General features: G+C 41.3%; 1 protein-coding gene across 1 annotated transcript in view; it reads left to right on the top strand.

The window, feature by feature from the left end:
• The window catches only part of LOC119863059, an 85887-nt gene that overhangs the window by 29898 nt on the left and 37595 nt on the right, over nucleotides 1-18394 (top strand). The window lies entirely within an intron of this gene.

The following is an 18394-nucleotide window of genomic DNA, read 5'->3' as shown; positions in this document are numbered from 1 at the left end:
TGCTTTTGTTAACATGTACACACTGCATAGCTAAATGAAAACATGCAGGTGTTTATGTTTAACTGGATGGAAACATTTATTGATTTGTTAGCTGAATTAATCAAACAGGTTTTCCTCACTGTCATAATGGACTCTCTACTCCAACACACTTCTTGGGTCTTGTCACAGTTCTGGGGTTAATTGTACTTCTGTCCAGCCCATATTCTGCTCAGAGGTGCCCCTCTAACTCCCAGGCCTCCAGCTGTCACTTCTCTATGAGTGGGGACATGTGGCCGTCTTCCCTGAGACCATGGATTCTAGCTTGCAGTTCCCCTGCGACTCTCTGTGCCTATTTGAGCAGGTCTGACCATAGAACAGCACCTGCTGTTTTGCTGTCTCCTGGGAACTATGAATGTGGTTACTGTTACCCCAAGATTTAGACCTCAGACATTCCAATAATGGTTTGCTTAACACTATGCAATTTGTTTTATCAAAAGGGGTAATAAAGTAGTGGTCTGCCCTAGAGGAATTGCCAGAGTATTACCAGGGGGCTTGTCTCTGACCCGCAGAGGGCTCCCCAGAGCAAGCCGCCTTGAAAGGACAAAGATACAGCCTTCTGCTCAAAGGATTGACGACTTATTTATTTATTTATTTATTTAAAGAGGAATAATCAGTTACATTGAAATCAGTAAAATGAACAAGAATACATTACAATACATAAGAAATACTACATTAAGACAACGCTTCGTAATAAAAGACATAGACTACATAGAATATTTCTGTATCACTGTAACAGGGTTGGGTCAGATCGCTACAGGACAGTAATAGAAGGCAGATATATTAGCTCCAGGTTAAGTAGGTCCCTTTTCCCTGGGTAAGGTAACAGGGAAGGTTCCAGAACAATCAGGAACCTTCTGGAGACAATTAAGACAGACAGGCTAATTAGAATACCTGCAGCCAATCAAGAAGCTGCTAGAATCAATTAAGGCAGGCTAATCCGGGCACCTGGGTTTAAAAAGGAGCTCACTTCAGTTTGTGGTGTATGTGTAAGGAGCTGTGAGCAAGAGGCGCTAGGAGCTGAGAGTGAGAACGCATATTGTTGGAGGACTGAGGAATACAAGCATTATCAGACACCAGGAGGGAAGGTCCTATGGTGAGGATAAAGAAGGTGTTGGGAGGAGGCCATGGGGAACTGGCCCAGGGAGTTGTAGCTGTCGCACAGCTGTTCGAGGAGGCACTCTAGACAGCTGCATTCCACAGGGCCTTGGGCTGGAACCCAGAGTAGAGGGCGGGCCTGGGTTCCCCCCAAACCTCCCAACTCCTGGTCAGACACAGGAGGAGTTGACCTGGACTGTGGGTTCACGAAAACAGCCAAACTGAGGACTGCCATGAAGCTCCAAGATGAGCAAATCCGCCAATAAGCGCAAGACGCACCAAGGTAGAGGAGGAACTTTGTCACAATCACATATAGAGAATATAACAGTTAAAATGTAATGGTAGCGAAAGACGGAGAACCCGTATACATATGTATAAGAACCCTTAATGCAGTGCAGCTACACGTTATTGTACCTATTCTAATCAACAAAGCTTCTATACATATACATAAGGAAATATAACAGGATCATACATTTAAAAGGTCTTGCAATTTAATATTACCATTCTGTAAGTGGGGTCCAACCAGTCACAGAATGGGGTGGGGTAGATCTCACTCAAAAACGGGCATCCAGCCTAATTAATACACCTAGGCACTCCTTAACAAGAGATAGGAAAATCAGACTTACCCTCACACCCAGAATCCCTCTGACTCATCAGAGGGTCCTTCTGCTCTGTCAGTATCAGACAGGATGGTGTCAGCGCCTGGAGATGATGGTTGATGCTGTCTTTAGCAGTGGCAGTGGCTGCCTGTCTCAGGAACTGCGGAGGCTGGGGTGATAGTAGCTGTTGTCTCTAAAGACAGCTGTCTTCTAGTGGCTAATATCCTAGCAGCCTTAAAAGCTGCTTCCTCCTAGAAGGGTCGGTTGCTGCTGCTCTTGCAGGTAGCTGCTTTGTAGCTGTGTCAGAAGCTGCTGCTTTCTGGAAGGTTCTGCTGCTCTTGTCTCTGCAGGTAGCTGCTTCTTAGCCCACAAAACCCCCACACCTTCAGCCTGTTAGCTGGTTGCTCTCTCAACATCAGCTTATCTCAGCCAATCAGCTTCTAGATCTTCTGCTTCTCCCCTGATGTCCTCCTATTTCTAGATACAGAGCTCCTCCCCAATGATGCTATCTTTAGAAAGGCTCCTTCCTCTGAGGTCATTTTTGGCAAAGCAGAGTTCCTCCCTCTGAAGATGGAATTTAAATTTAAACTACGTCATCGCTGTCTCCCCCAGTTTGGTCTGCCATGTTGGATTTTATTAATTTCTACTTATTTAAAGCCTTAATGTTAAAGCTAACGGCTGTTTTATGCAAGTCAAAGTGTCTTTATACTGTCACCACCTTAATTATGCTGATTGGGAGAATTTGTTTTATGGTGTGTTTAAACCCCCTCTGAGATTTTCCATAAGCCTCTATTAAGGTGCTCCACGGTATCTCAGAACATTCAAAGCAAAATCTCTCATTACAGTTACCAGTGCTCAAATGGCTTTCCCAAAGCACAGTAAGTTTATTTTAGGACAAAAGAATTACAGAGAAAACACATTATAAACCACTGAATGAACCACACTCATGCAAAGCTTACCAGGTGTCTCATCTCCCACATGGAGAATCTGGCAGGATCCAATCCTCCAGTAGGGTTTTGCCATCTAGGTTACAACCTCATGTCAGTTTTTGGATCCAAATGAGGGGGTCTCAGTAAATGCTCATCTTTTATACCAAAAGCCCTTTCTTTGTCTCCTGGTATTCTTGAAACTCCACCTGAACCACTATATACAATTCCCCTCAAGGACTCATTGACTTCTGGAATTGTTTCCTGTTCAGGCTCCTGGGATCTGCAGTAATTGTCCCCCACTGATTGTAGTTCCTAGAGGAAGTTTGGTAACCCTTATCCATGGACCTACAATACAATCCCGAGCTCACAAAGATCTATATTACATTTATAGATACACACACAAGTTTATTAATAGTCCCAGTGCCTATAGCATCTGAAACATCTCAGCATAATAGTCTTTTGATGTTTCCATGCTCCCAAGGTCTCGTATCTGTTGCTGGGCTGTTAGTCCAAAATAACTCAAAGGGAACCTGCAAACACACTATTTTAAAAAATTAATGCAATGAGAATAAGTAAGTCTTATGCTTGGGACCTGAGCTAATCACTACTGGGGTCAGAAAGAAATTCCCACTCCACACCAACACCCCCACCAAATACAGCATTGTACAGCTACCTAGCTAGGTGTAACAGTGTGCACTAGTTGGTACCCACTAAACAAGGGGTTAAGTTCAGCTCTGCTTCCCCCTTCCTTTGCTTGGAAGGAAGAGATGGAAAAATGGCAGCTTGAGAGTCAGATGGGGAGGAGAAGAATGCAAGCCCCAGCGTTTTGGGGAGGTCAGGCCTCAACTTCAGGGTTACAGACCTGGGCTGAATCTCAAGCTGGGAAGTTATTCTGTTTAGCTTTAGCCAAGATTTTTAAAACCAGGAGCCTACAGTTAGGTTTGTAAATCCATATTTAGGCACCAAAATAAATGACGACATAGTCAAAAGTTCTGAAAATCCAACAGCTCCCGGGGGCTTCAACCAAACACAAGCTATCAAGCTGGCCTTAGAGGTGGCTTAGAGTATTAATGATTTATCTGACAACTAGGAGTACTCACTGTAACTCACTAATTATTAAGAGCCCAAGTAAAGGGATAAATGTTGCACCGTTGTCTGAAGCATTGTAGCATGCCTTGAAGCTTGCTGCTGGAAAACATGTGTTGATGTGCTTAGTTTAATGTCAAAGAGATAAAAGCAAATTCTGTTACCAAATAACAATGTGAAGGTGGGAATCTTGTGATGAGCTCCCAGAAGCTGGGCTTCTAGCCATCTGATTCCACTTAACCCAGGGAACAGATACTGGTTCAAGGTTAAATAAAATAGCTTGTATCGGTTTAACATAGACTTGTTCACCTGATTATCTTCCTACTTTCTTAGGGAGTTTACCTAGCAATTGGACCCAATCCTAAGAGGTCTCAACTCCCACTAAAATGGATGCATGTAACAATAACTGAACTGAGAATGTCCTTAAATATGTGGCACAGTCCTGCCCTTGAAGTCAGTGCGTGCTGTAAGTGGGTAATTCAGGGCGGAACTGGGCCCAAGAACTTTACTTGTCCTAGGCCACCAGAAAGCTAGCTGACAGTGACTGTTTTTTTCCCCCAAACTAATATTTTCCCCATATGTGGCTGTAATTCCCTGTTTTGAGCTATGATGCTTTCATAAAAAAGTGATATTTCCTGACAATTGTTTAGGAACAACCCTCACATATTTAATCAGATTCTTGAATTGCTTCAGCCCTTCTCCAAGAGCACTCACAGTACAAAATCCCTAACATTTTATTTGGGAAATAATAATAGGTTCTATATGCAAGTTATTTTCCTAAAGAATCCCATAGCACTTTTTGAACTTTTGGCCTTATGCAAAGCTCATTGAAGTCAGTGGAAAGACTCCCACTGGATAAGCCTCTTAAACTGCAACAAAAAGAAAATGAACTATTAAATGTAGATCTTGTATAACCTCAGTCAAGGAGTTACTTTAATGCACATTTCTTTAAAAACTGATCTTGAGTATCTAGCCTCCTAACTACTTATATTTTTAATCTCATTTGTGTTGTACATGCTTTCTCAAACTATTTTATTTTTTTCAGTCCTACCAGAACATAGGCCTTGCTTGTCTATTATTGCTCCTGAGTTACAGTGTAGAATATGAAAAAAGGCCTAATAATAAACATGACTGGCAATAGGGATGAGTAGCATATGTGGTACAGTATATCAGTTGCCATGGGAAGGGAAAAGTAGGGAGAAACAAGGCAATTCTAATGTTTATTTTTCTGCATGTTGCTTGGTTACTTGTTTTGCTAATAATAAACATCTTCATGAAAATTAGAAAATGGCACAAGTCAAACTTCAGATTCAAATCCATAGGATCTCATATTTTCTGGCTGTTTGGCTTTGGAGTTTCAGGTTGGCACTAGTTAGGAATAGGGATCAGCCACAAACTTCAAATCCAGATTGAATTCACATTTTCCTGAAATTCCAGGGTGGAGGCATTCAGAATTCTAGTTCCAGGCTGTACTAGAATGAAGATATGCAGATCCACACCTGAACTTTCCCAAAGTTTGAGGGTGTTCTAATTGGGGTGACCAGATAGCATGTGTGAAAAATCGGGATGGGGCTGGGGGGTAATAGGCGCCTATATGAGGAAAAAGCCCCGAATATTAGGACTGTCCCTATAAAATCAGGACATCTGGTCACCCTAGTTCTAATTCAGGCTTATTATAGATACTTTGGCTCAGCACCCTATATTGAGGGGTGCTGGAACAATTTTTATATTGGGGGTGCTGAGAGCCATTGAACCAAACTGTAAACCCTGTATATAGTGGAAACCACTTCAAGTCAGCACCCCTAGTTCCAGCACCAATGCCTATATTCAGATCTAAATTGGAACTTTCTCTGTTTTGGCTATGTGGGTTGGCTATGGGGTTTCAGTTCAAGCCAATCTTTACTTTTAAAAATAATTAAATGGATGTACAGATTAAACATGGTTTATTCTTACTTCTTTGTTTCAATGGTAGAATCTGGGCTGAAACACAGCTTCTGTTTAATATCACACAGAAACACGGAACAGGAGTTTCTAGAATAGGTAATTACAGTTGCATGGGAAATGGTTTTACTGTCCCATGAAAAACGTTGGGATTTTGAAATTTCCCACACTGGGACAAAACTGAGACCTTTAGTAGTCTTTCAACAGGAGAAATCTATCCCAGAGTAGCCAATAGCCTGGTGATTAGGGCATTCTCCTGAGATGCAGGAGACCTAGCTGTAAGTCCATGGACTGAATCAGGCAAAGAAGTGACTTGTAACCAGGCCTCTTACATTCCAAGTAGGTGCCCTAACCAGTGGACTATTGGCTATTGTGGTGTCTTTCTCTGACCAGACATTCCAGCCTGGACCTGATAAACCTTTCTGGATGAAAACCTGTTCTATCAGAAATTTCCTGATCAACCCTGCTTATACTACTACTTTAATTATATAGTGTCTTTCATTCAAACATCCATTATTGAGATAGAAAAACAACATAGTATCTCCATTTCACTGATGGAAAAAGTGAGAGGTATTGAGAGGTTATGTGACTTGTACAAGACTACGCAGTGAGTCAGTGGCAGAATTCACATCCAGAATTCTTGGATGCCAATCCTCTGCTCTAACCACTAGGTCACATTTTGTATGAATAGAGACTATGTAGAACCTGATCTTGCTCCTTCTGAAGTAAATGGCAAAACTCATGTTGACTTCAGTAGGAGCAGGATTCGCCCATTGTGGAAAAACAACACGATTTCCTGTTTAAACTGCAAAATGGGGGATGAGACTTACATTTTTTTCAAAATGTATATGGACATCTGAGGCCATTGTTGCCATTTCTTCATCCTTCTTGTTAAAAGTGAGATGTGTATTGAGCTCCCCGCTTCATCGCCTGAGGGAAACAAGCTGTTGCACGTTATGCACAAAGTTAAAAATGAAAACCTCCTTAAATAGGTGGCAATAAACACTTCTGTCAGTTTAAACATCCATGTGAAATTATAGTATAAAAAGAAAAGGAGTACTTGTGGCACCTTAGAGACTAACAAATTTATTAGAGCATAAGCTTTCGTGAGCTACAGCTCACTTAGCTCACGAAAGCTTATGCTCTAATAAATTTGTTAGTCTCTAAGGTGCCACAAGTACTCCTTTTCTTTTTGCGAATACAGACTAACACGGCTGCTACTCTGAAACCTATAGTATAAAAGTAACTCTGTAGTGAAAATGACACTGTGGGATTCCACTCTCTGTTGTCCTCTTTCAAGAGCTTCAGTATCAAATAGGCTCAATTTATAAGTTAAAAGACTACATTGTTCATCATTTAACTGCCAGCCCTGAAAACCTGGGGTTTGCAGTACCAGAGGTGTTCTTTCTGCTTCTTATATCACTCATCAGTAATGAAGTTCCCTGAGTCAGAATTTAGCTCACAGTCTTACTGACGATTCGTAAGGCCAGCCAGCAGTCACAGCCCTTCAGTGAAAACAAAAATAAATGTGTAAGGTAAAATAAGCAGCTCTAGGTCAGAGTCCCAGCACAGAGCAAATGTATTGAGCAAAAAGACAATATTTTTACAAGGTGACTTTTCTGACCACAACCACGCTTTAAGATTTATGTGCCCAACTCAATGAATAGGACAATTCTATGAGAAAATCAATAACCACTGAACCAGGACCATAATATTCAGAAAAGTTTCCATTCATGCAGAAAATGAATTATAAGGGCACATTTTAAAATGGTGTTTAGGCTTCTAAATATCTTATTTTTCCCCTTTCTCGCATAATGCTTTAAAGAGTTGAACATTAGAATTACAGAGACAAAGAAAAGCAGGAGGAGAGAGAAATGCAGAGATATAGGAAAAGGACAAAAGAACATTTTCCTGTTAAGATTTTTAAAAGGGGTGGGAAGTTAATGTGGCAGAAAGATGCAGAAGGAAATCTCTTATACAAACAGGGCCAAGGTTGTGTGAAGAAAAAGAGGGAAGACCAGTGCTACATAATCATAGGGAAGGGAATAGTGAGACACATGATCCATCCAACAGGCTGGATCAAATCCCTGTTTTATAAGCAAAGGGCCCAGTTCTACCCTCATCTACATGGGTGCAACTCCCATTGACATCACTGTATGTGTCAGCAATAATAGATGGTTAGGATGAATGACCTTGTTAAAAAATAATTGGCATTGTCCATATATGCCATTGCCTCTACTCCATCTCTGCAGAAATCCTCATCCAGACTTTCACTTTCCCTATGGGCAACTGTGATGGGTCCTGAGACTGCAGTCTGAACTGCGGGACTGCTGAGCCCCCTGGAACTCGCGAACCTGGGCTGCCTCTCTCACTGTAATGCTGATTTCAAGCAACAGACCTCTGACAGGCACTGCACATACACAGATATCCGCAGGCAGGAACACACGCAACTGAGTTACATGAATGATCTCCCAGTCACTCATGAACCATCAAAATAGAGGCTCCAGCCAATTCCCCCCAGCTCCAGTCCTACATCCTGGGACTGTACCATCTTACACTGCTCAAGGCTCCCTGGGGAAGTGCATTAAGTAGTTCACTACTCCTTCATTGGGGAATGAACACACACTAGCCTTTGTAAACTGAGCTGAGATTTCCCAAGCACTTCAACCAAAATGAGCTATTTTAGGTAAAATAAAAAACAGATGTATTACAGAAAAATTTTAAGTGATTATAAGTGGTAGATATAAAGGTCAGAGAGAGTTTACTTTCCATTTTCTTAAGGTAACACATTCTAAATCCTGAACTTTTACTCTAAACCAAGGTTGAATCAAACAATGTCTCACCTTGATAGTTGGTACAAGCAGGTTACAGTTCCTCAATACACAGGCTGGGACTACCTTACAGCCTGGGACCACCTTTCCCCAGTTCAAAGTCTTTATCCTCCAGATGTTCCTCTGGGTGTTGAGTTATGGGAGGGTGGGGGAGAGGCCAAGTGATATCACTTCCCCTTTTTTATATTTTCTTCCAGCTTCCTGGAAATATCTTTGCTGTGACATGGGTTAGTCCACCTCCATGGTGTATGTGCATCCTCCAAGAAGTCTCTAGGATGGTGGATTGTGTGTTGATGAGCCATTAACGCCATCTGGCGTTTAATGGATACTCCTTTTCTTTAACTGAAAGGCTATTTGTGAATGTTCCCAACCACACAACATATTTCAGTAACACATATAATAATACTTTATAATTTCACATAAAGTTATAGTAGATACAATCCAATAGGATATTATTGTTCAACAGATCAAGACTTACAAAATGATATCTCACAAGGCATACTTTGTACAAAACCTATCATAATAATATCACAGTGGTGAATATGGAGGTTCCAGGGTGCTACTTTGAGGTACAGAGTGTCACAATTGCCCAAGTCCCAGCTCTTCAAAATGCTGCTGATACCCTCTCACGTAACACTTATCCTCAAACGAAAACCAAAACAAAACAGCCACCGATTCCTGTTCATTTCAGGAGCCTGTTAAAAATGGCCCACTTTGGAGCCAATTTTTGACTTGCCTGCAAGGGTATTTATAACAGTTACATTAGTCAAAATCGACTGGCTGAGAGTTGAACAATTAGGACCATCTTCTCGTTGATTTCAATTGGCTTTTGATCAGATGGTAGCTTTATGTAGAGCGAGAGAGAGAATTTGGGATAGTGTGGATTGGTGATAATATGGCAGTTCCCAAAGTAGAATACTCTTCTGTATTAGGCAGATTAAATATATTAAAAAGCCTGACAAGATTGTTGTATTTCTCTGCATTTGATGAATCAGCTACATGGGGACTGTGCAGTGTTCAGAAAAATTCCATCAACATCTTGGCTATTTTAGAGATAGTTCTGGATGTCCTGAACCTCTGATTTTTATTTTTTCCATTACAAGAAAATTAATGTCATTAAATTCAATATGGGAGACAAGTGTTTTTGTTGGCTGTCTGGTGATGGTTTTTAAATTTTGTATCCAAAGAACATATCAGATATTGCTATTGGCAATGCCATTCTTTGGCAGAATTATTTAATCATTAAAATAGATTTCATGACCCAAATGCCTTGATTTACTTAAATTGGCCCATAATTTGGAAAATTTTACTTTTCAAGGATGCAACAACTTGGTGGGTTTATTTCAGCCCACTAGTCTGTGTATCAGCATCTCAGCCCCTTTCTTCTGTGGCAACTTTTCCTGTGACTTTCCTAAGTCCTGTGAAATTTCCTGACGTTTATTTTCCCCTCTCGCCGGTGATCAAGACATGTTGCAAAGTGGATAAAAGACTAAATGCTTTTCCTGCTCACGCTGACTCATTTGGTATATTGAGGACTCTCTTAGAATTGCAAGCTATCACTTTAAGAACAAGGTGGTTTTCTGGACCTGCTTGAAGGCTGGGGGCTCTATAGAAAAGTGTGCAAACTGTCTGTTCATTTGGAAAGAGCCATCTTAAAACCAGAGGGTGAATAGTGTCTTAGGGAGCAGTCTGTTTTCTTCCTTTGTGTTTCTGGCCTCTTGTGTGGTGGTGGTCTGAATTCTAAGAAATAAAGTATGTTATGTTGCAACCTTCCAGCAAGAGAGTTCAATTTTTTTAAAAAAAATCTAATTTATTTCTGTACATCATGAAGATTAAAACATGGAAGTGGAACTGCCATTTTTCAGTTGAATTGAGGGGGGGAGGGACAAATTGAAGTGGTGCAGGATGACTCTGCACCCCCATGTGTCTTTCTGCAACAATGAATGCATATGTAGGCCAGATGGGGGCGGAGCAGAAGGCCATTTTGAGGCTGTGGTCTCCTTGAAGACCTCTTAAGTAAGAAGGGAGGTCCCCATGGCCGTGGGGGAAAGGTTATTTGGAGAGTTGTTGGAAGGTTGTTGCTGAGGGTAAGGTGCTTTTGGGAAAGGCAAAAGTTAGGAGACCAGGCTAATAAATCTGTCATTAACTCCTCTGTGGAAAGGGTAGGGGGAAAAGGCTCCCCAACCAAGACTAGAGCTTGTTGGACTTAGACTTCACACAGCCTAACCTTCCTCCTGTTTTCCTCCACACAGGTACAGCCCCCACATCACACTCTGATACTGAAACCTCCTCCTTTAGCTTAACTGTCTGCAAAGCAGATCTCATTGTGCAGCTCCTTCCTACAGTGTGCTGGGGTTTGAGTGCCCTCATCCCAAGAGTCTTCACTCTGCTAAGCAGGGTCTTTGGGGCAGGAGGCTGCCAAGTCTGACCAACAGCTCCTCCAGATCCTAAAATCTCTTAGGGAAGCAAGATGCACCTGCTCCTCTTAACGCTGGCATGGGAGAGGGGAAAAACTTATGTTCCCATTGACACTTACCACTCTACTGAGTCAGTTATGGATAGCACCCACTAGAAAGCTAATTTTTAATAAAAGGGTATTGAAACAAAATTACACTGGAAACCCCAAATATAGACAGGGGGATGCCTATTGGAAATGGTCTTTAGAAAACATTATGTTTCATTGAAGCAAACTTTGGGATTAATTTTTTAAGGAAATCTCCCACAGTCTTGTGAACAGAAGAATAGCCATACTGGATCAGACCAGTGGTCCACCTAGCTCAGTATCCTGTCTTCCAACAGTGGCCCATGCCAGGTGCCTCAGAGGGAACCCTGAACGTTATGGCAACCAGGAATATTTCTAATGCTATGGTAAGCCCTGGTGCAGTTTATTAATTCTGTATAGTAGTGAGTAAAATATTCAATCGTCATCAAGGATTGGCTTAGGGAGAGGAAGGATGGACTTATGGTACAAGACTGGGAGTGAGGACATCTGGATTCTATTCTCTTTTTACCTGGGGAGGTACTGTCCTGATCCCAGTGGAGCCAAGGGGACTCTAATACAGCCTTTCTATGGCAGTTGGCTCTATGCACACTTTAAGCAAATGTTTTGGGTCACTGAAGCAATATAAATGTGGATCTTCTGGCTGCTCTCATAGCCTGTCCCAAGGCAGATAAGCTCTTCGAAGCTGACAAGAAGACCACCTCAGAGCTCCCAAGCATATCTAGAAAGTTGCACGTCTGAGCTGAATCAGGCTACCTGTTCTGCTGCACTGTCAAGACAAACAGTATTCTACAAACACAGGAGAAAGTGAGGGACCCTTCTCATCCAAGTTCCTTTGTTTTAGGAATGGTATAGTGAGCCACAAGCTAAGAAATCATGAGTTGTTGTCTCACCTCTACTGATTGTTGGTTAAATTTCTGTGTACTTGGTACTGATTTCTGAGTACTTATTCATAGCCTAATCCTCACAGGTGGTCAAGTACTATCCTGTGATGCTTCTTGAGAAACCCGGGGTTGTAATGCTCCTCACTACACCTGCCCTTAGTGTGAAGTAACCTCATCTGTGCCTGCCAGGGGTCAGCTCCTTGACTCTCCCAGACTAGCTATAAGCATACTCTAACCCCTAAATCTTCTGAGCATCCCACTGCAGTGTCTATCCCCTTATCCACTGGCCAGTCACAGACTTCCCAAGTCCACTGTTCCCAAAGGAACAGTACATTACAGCTTCCCTTAGAATTGCACATCATAGCAAACAGAAATATTGGAAACAAAGGGTTATGTATGAAACAAAATAATAAGATGCTTTCTAGAGCCTAAACTTAACTTTGGGTGAGAAACTCTTCAGACAGGAGAAAGTCTTGTTAGCTATGTCCAGTGTTTTCTTTTATGATCAAACCCATTTGTCAGTTTACTTCCTTGGGGAAGAATCTATCGGCATCCCAGATATAGTTCCAAAAGTTCATTATCTTTACTTCTAAACAGAATAACCCCTGGTGTTTTGGTTTTTATCTGTTGCACCCACAATCCATTGATCTGCATTTTGCTCACACTGTAAAGGGGCATCCATTGTGAACTATACAATGCTCAATTTGCACATGACAAGCGCGTGTGAGAGAAGCATCTCTTCTCCCTTGCCTGCCACCCACTTTTGGTGACCTGCCTTAGCTCACAGACCTAGAGAAACTTTTTTTTGGTATATATATACACATATTTTATGTACCTACTTTTTGGCAGGGGATGGATCACTTGATGATTTCCCTGTTCTGTTCATTCCCTCTGAAGCACCTGGCATTGGCCACTGTCGGAAGACAGGATACTGGGCTAGACAGACCTTTGGACTGACCCAGTATGGCTGTTCTTATGCATATACTGCACCTAGTGCAATGTGGACCCCCATCCTGATAAAACTTCTAGACACTACTTGTCTAGTAGTTCCCAGTGAGTGGCGCTCTTGAAAAGTGGTGGACTGGAGTTCTTTCCTCAGCTCCAGAAAGTGGAGGAAAATCAGCTCTGTTCTCTTCTGAACCTTCCTTAACCAGGGCAGGTGAGGCTTATCTTCTTATCAGGAGCACTTGGAATAAGAGACAATGCAGTTGCAGGAGGAACTTGCTTGCACTTGGCTTCTTTCCAGAAGGAACTTGGCATGGTATGTATGGTTTATTCCTGGGCCAAATATCTGTATATTTAGATCATGTTTTTATACTGAATCTGGGCATCCAAAAGTTGAAGCTGACCAGAGTGGCTGACAACACTACCACCATTTGAACTGAACTACAGAAATTAACTCTCAACTCGTGAACAGAGTTTTTCCTTCTAACAAAAGATTCTTGTGTGGTTTGAGCAGAGTTCTTGGGATATATCTAAGCTATGTACACCTTGAACGCTGCACAGATCCATAAATAACAGTATCAGTATTGTGAGGAAAGATGGGCCAAAGGCCAATGGGTTTTTGTAATCTGGAAAAGTCTGAATATACACAAAATATATCTGTAAGTGCATGAGTATTCTTGGAAACAATAAAATATACATACAGTGCACCTGATTCTAATGTTGCTTGCACAGATCTTACACTGATGTAACTAATTGGTTTCAGTAGTTGATGTAAATGAAATCAGAATCAGGTATTTTTTAACCAAACAAATGACTCCAGTCCCTAAAGCCCTTGTATGTAATCTCTAGGGGCCTTATCTTTCAAAGGAAATGCTGGACTCTCTGTCATTTGGAGTCTTTAACTGAAGATTAGACCTCTAAAAGATATGCTTTATCTCATAGAGATGCTCTGGGCTCAGTGCAACAATTAGTGAATGAAATTCTATGGCCTGTGTTATACAGGAAGTTAGACTGAGTAATTATTATGGTCCCTTCTGGCCTTAATATCTATGAACGTGGACGTAAGACAATTGCGTTGTCTTGTCAATGGATTTCAAGACTTGACGGAAGTCGCCCGCATGATGCGGGAGGGGAAACAAGGGGCCCGACTCTGATCTCCCTTACACTGTCGTAACTCCATTGACTTGTGTAGAATTATTCCTAACTTATTGCAGTGTGATGAGGGAATCAGGCCCAAGATGTTGAATTATTCTGCCCTCTTTGAATATGCTAGTGATTAGGCCTGTTGTGTTAGGCTGTAGTATTGGTGCAAGCAAACACCAGTGCACTCAAACCTGGTGGGAACCAACAGGAGGAGATAGGAGAGGACATCATCTATAAGCAGATACATAAACAAAACACTTATTAAAAATTGCTTTGTGGAGCATTTCAAAATTTGTTGTTTTCACTCTGAGTCAGAATGAAACCAAATCTCAAAACCCTTTGTGAAACAAACTTGTGTCCTCGCTTAGCTCTAGCTTGGAGGCTCTTTCTTTTTTCAAAGCACCACCAATGTCTTTTTCTCCTCATTTTCTGGTGTTTCTGTTTTCCAATAAGGGTCATCTCCTCCTGTGCTATTTTTGATGACACTGTTGCTAGGTTGCGTTAATACTAAAGCACCGTGTTGTCACTACAACTAATCCACTATTTCTCTTCCCCTCTCTGGTATTCATATTTGCAAATTTCCGAACCCTGTCACCAAACCTAGGTATGCTTAAAAGCACAGCATGAAATAGGAAATAACCTCAAATCACTGAGTGAATTCAAAATTCTCAAAACAAGCTCTTCACACGCATAAAAGGACATTAACAAGAGATCTGGCCCCAAATTAAAGGAAAATAAAACTCTCTGTGAAGGACTTTGTATGTAGAGTCATAGGCAATGATTTGCACAGCTGGCAAAACTATGGTAAATACAATTTTTGCCAGACTTACAAAAACAGCTGATATTTGTTTGGCTACAATTTTGATTCCTTCATTTCTGAACCAATGGCCTAGCATTTTACTAGGGAGCACTGTGTTACTGGAAGGATTGCCTTTCAGCTGAGCTTTCCAATTAAATTTGGAAATTATATACTGTCTGCCTAAAATTTCCTTGGCAGTTCCTAATGGATGTAATGGGTGACATCCTCAGCTGTTTTAAATCTGCATAATTCCACTGAAGTTAGGAAAGAGACACTGATTTAGATAAGCTGAGAGTCTTGGCCCAAAAAGCTTCTCTTTGTGTTTTAAAGTGATATGCACACAAACTTTTGCATGGGTTTTAAATCAGGGCAGGAATTTTCTCAACATATGTAAAACTTTCAAAACCCTTTAGAATAGAATGTGCAACATAAGAGAGTCTTAAAAGTAAAACTGTCTCTTAATGAATGACTTTCAAAATTAAACTAATAAGCCATTTGCTATGATGGGGCTATTCCCTCTAGTAAAAATGAGTGGAGTTATATAAATATTTATAGCATAGGTAGAGCCAGAAATAATCAGGAGACTGTTGAGTTTCCTTAAAGTGAGATCTTAAGTAAAACGAAATAAAATGAGTAAAGGCTGTAGCAAAAGTGTCAGCAGTATTTGAGGTTGGTGGGATTCTAGCCAGAAGCTAAATGATATGTTGCACTAAAACAAGGGGCTTTCACATTCAAGAAAAAAATAAAACCAGAACATGTACACAGAACATACTCTGCCTCACCAGTAACTTCGTGTACTTTCTTTGATGTTGTTGCAGTGATTTGTGATTGGTATTTGAGCATCTTCATACATAAATATATATCCTACTGCTTGATCAGAGGGATGTTGCAAGTCTTGGCCAGTACAAAACTCATTTTAGGAAGAGACAAGATGGTATAACAAATATCATTGCAAGATCCTTTCCAAGTTTATTATTTATTACATTATGTTAAGTGGGAACTTTGCTGCTGAGTGCACCAGGATTATTGTTTGTTTTTTTGTTTGTGTATTTGAGAAGGAGAATCTTCATGTAATTATAGAAGTTGGAGATGGTCAAACTTAGGTCCAATTTTTCTAGTATAAACAGCTGAACTCCATTGCTACAAGGGAGTTGCACCTGCCTAGTGGAGTTGCTTACACCAGGGCTGAATTTGACCCATATTACTTAAGTCTAGTCCATTTTTAATTTTCCAAATAATGAGGCTTCCACTAATCTACTAATGAAAGCTTGGGGCTTGTCTCGATGGCCCCACAATGTGGACTATGGAGTGTAAACTGCAGCATGCTGAAGTGTTGCATTGTAACTTCTTTGTGCAGACCCTGCTAGTGTAAACTAAAAGGTACCTGGTTTGTCACAACACAGTCCTGTCTGAAATTGGACTGTGGGGTGTGCAGCAGCAAGATCCTGACCTGGCCTTTGCTGTTGTCATCTGGTTTTTTTGTAATGAACCAAAACCAAACCCCCTTGATGCAAAACTTATTTGTGATGAAATCTGTATCTGAATTTTGGGACGCAGAATTCATCTCTGGTATAAATAGGGGTCTATAGACTCCCTCAAGCATTATTGGGACAGATCCTCAGTTTGTTAATCAGCATATTTCCATTATCGTCAGTGGAGCTATGTCAACTTTCATCCGCTGAGGATCTGAGGCATGAGTCTCTGACTTGTTCTGAATACCTATTCATACATTGTTTCATATTAATTCTTTTTGGCAATCATAGCCTACGTGTATCCTAAAGGATTCATGAGTTTTATGGTTCTCTTTTGCAATATCTTCCATTTCAGGTACAGATTTTGACTATATCTTTGACGCATTGGTGACTGTACACAAAGGCTTTTGTTACTTTAAACTCTTGAATAGAATTTACTATGTCAAAAACTGCAGAAGACAATAATGCTCCTTTGAATAAGTATATAGTGTTCCTTGTGGGGGAGAGAGCTCTTGGCTTTTGCATCTTTTCTTAATTTATCTGTCCTTTTTGAAGACCAATGTTTGAATTGTTCACATTTGGTGAGATATAGGGCCGACTGAATAGCCACTATGTTAGAGAGAGAGAAGAAGACTCTGTCTTGGTGTGCCAAGGATTTTTATTTTAGTTGGCACCTTTTTGAAATAACAAACTGCTACTATACTATGATTGCCCACAAAGGATCTGTTCTTTAACTGGACAGAACCACAAACTATCGCCATATGCTAAACTGTCATTTCAAAACCAGGCCCCCTGTACTCACATCACAGTGTGACCATTGAGAACAACAGCATGTAGTCCACGAAGTACCCCCATTTATCCCCTGCTAGGATATATGCACACTGGATAACTGTCATCTCAGATGGTTTAGCAGTGTAATGTTTTCCCTTTCTCATATTTCCAAATGACCTCCTGCCACCAGTGAACAGAATAAAGGTAAATTGGGAATAAGCTGTCAACCACTTACGGCCAGATTCTGATACATTTACTCACAGGGTGTACGAGCAGGTGAACGAGCCTCTGATACTGTGGCTGGACATTACGGTGCTAGTAAGCAATGGTCACATAAACACCACCCTATATTGGAAACCTACTGACCGCTATTCCTACCTACATGCCTCTAGTTTTCATCCAGATCACACCACACGATCCATTGTCTACAGCCAAGCTCTACGATATAACCGCATTTGCTCCAACCCCTCAGACCGAGACAAACACCTACAAGATCTTTTATCATGCATTCTTACAACTACAATACCCACCTGGTGAAGTGAAGAAACAGATTGACAGAGCCAGAAGAGTACCCAGAAGTCACCTACTACAGGACAGGCCCAACAAAGAAAATAATAGAACACCACTAGCTGTCACCTTCAGCCCCCAACTAAAACCTCTCCAACGCATCATCAAGGATCTACAACCTATCCTGAAGGACGACCCATCATTCTCACAGATCTTGGGAGACAGGCCAGTCCTTGCTTACAGACAGCCCCCCAACCTGAAGCAAATACTCACCAGCAACCACACACCACACAACAGAACCACTAACCCAGAAACCTATCCTTGCAACAAAGCCCGTTGCCAACTCTGTCCACATATCTATTCGGGGGATACCATCATAGGGCCTAATCACATCAGCCACACTATCAGAGGCTCATTCATCTGCGCATCTACCAATGTGATATATGCCATCATGTGCCAGCAATGCCCCTCTGCCATGTACATTGGTCAAACTGGACAGTCTCTACGTAAAAGAATAAATGGACACAAATCAGACATCAAGAATTATAACATTCAAAAACCAGTCGGAGAACACTTCAATCTCTCCGGTCACTCGATTACAGACCTGAGAGTGGCTATCCTTCAATAAAAAAAACTTCAAAAACAGATTCCAGCGAGAGACTGCTGAATTGGAATTAATTTGCAAACTGGATACAATTAACTTAGGCTTGAATAGAGACTGGGAGTGGATGGGTCATTACACAAAGTAAAACTATTTCCCCATGTTATTCCCCCCCCGCCCCAACCCCCACTGTTCCTCAGACGTTCTTGTTAACTGCTGGAAATGACCCACCTTGATTATCACCATAAAAGG

The sequence above is a fragment of the Dermochelys coriacea genome, chromosome 1 (assembly GCF_009764565.3).
Source record: "Dermochelys coriacea isolate rDerCor1 chromosome 1, rDerCor1.pri.v4, whole genome shotgun sequence".
NCBI lineage: Eukaryota > Metazoa > Chordata > Testudines > Dermochelyidae > Dermochelys > Dermochelys coriacea.
Note: the sequence above shows the minus strand (reverse complement) of the source record. Positions and strands in the feature narration are given on the sequence as shown.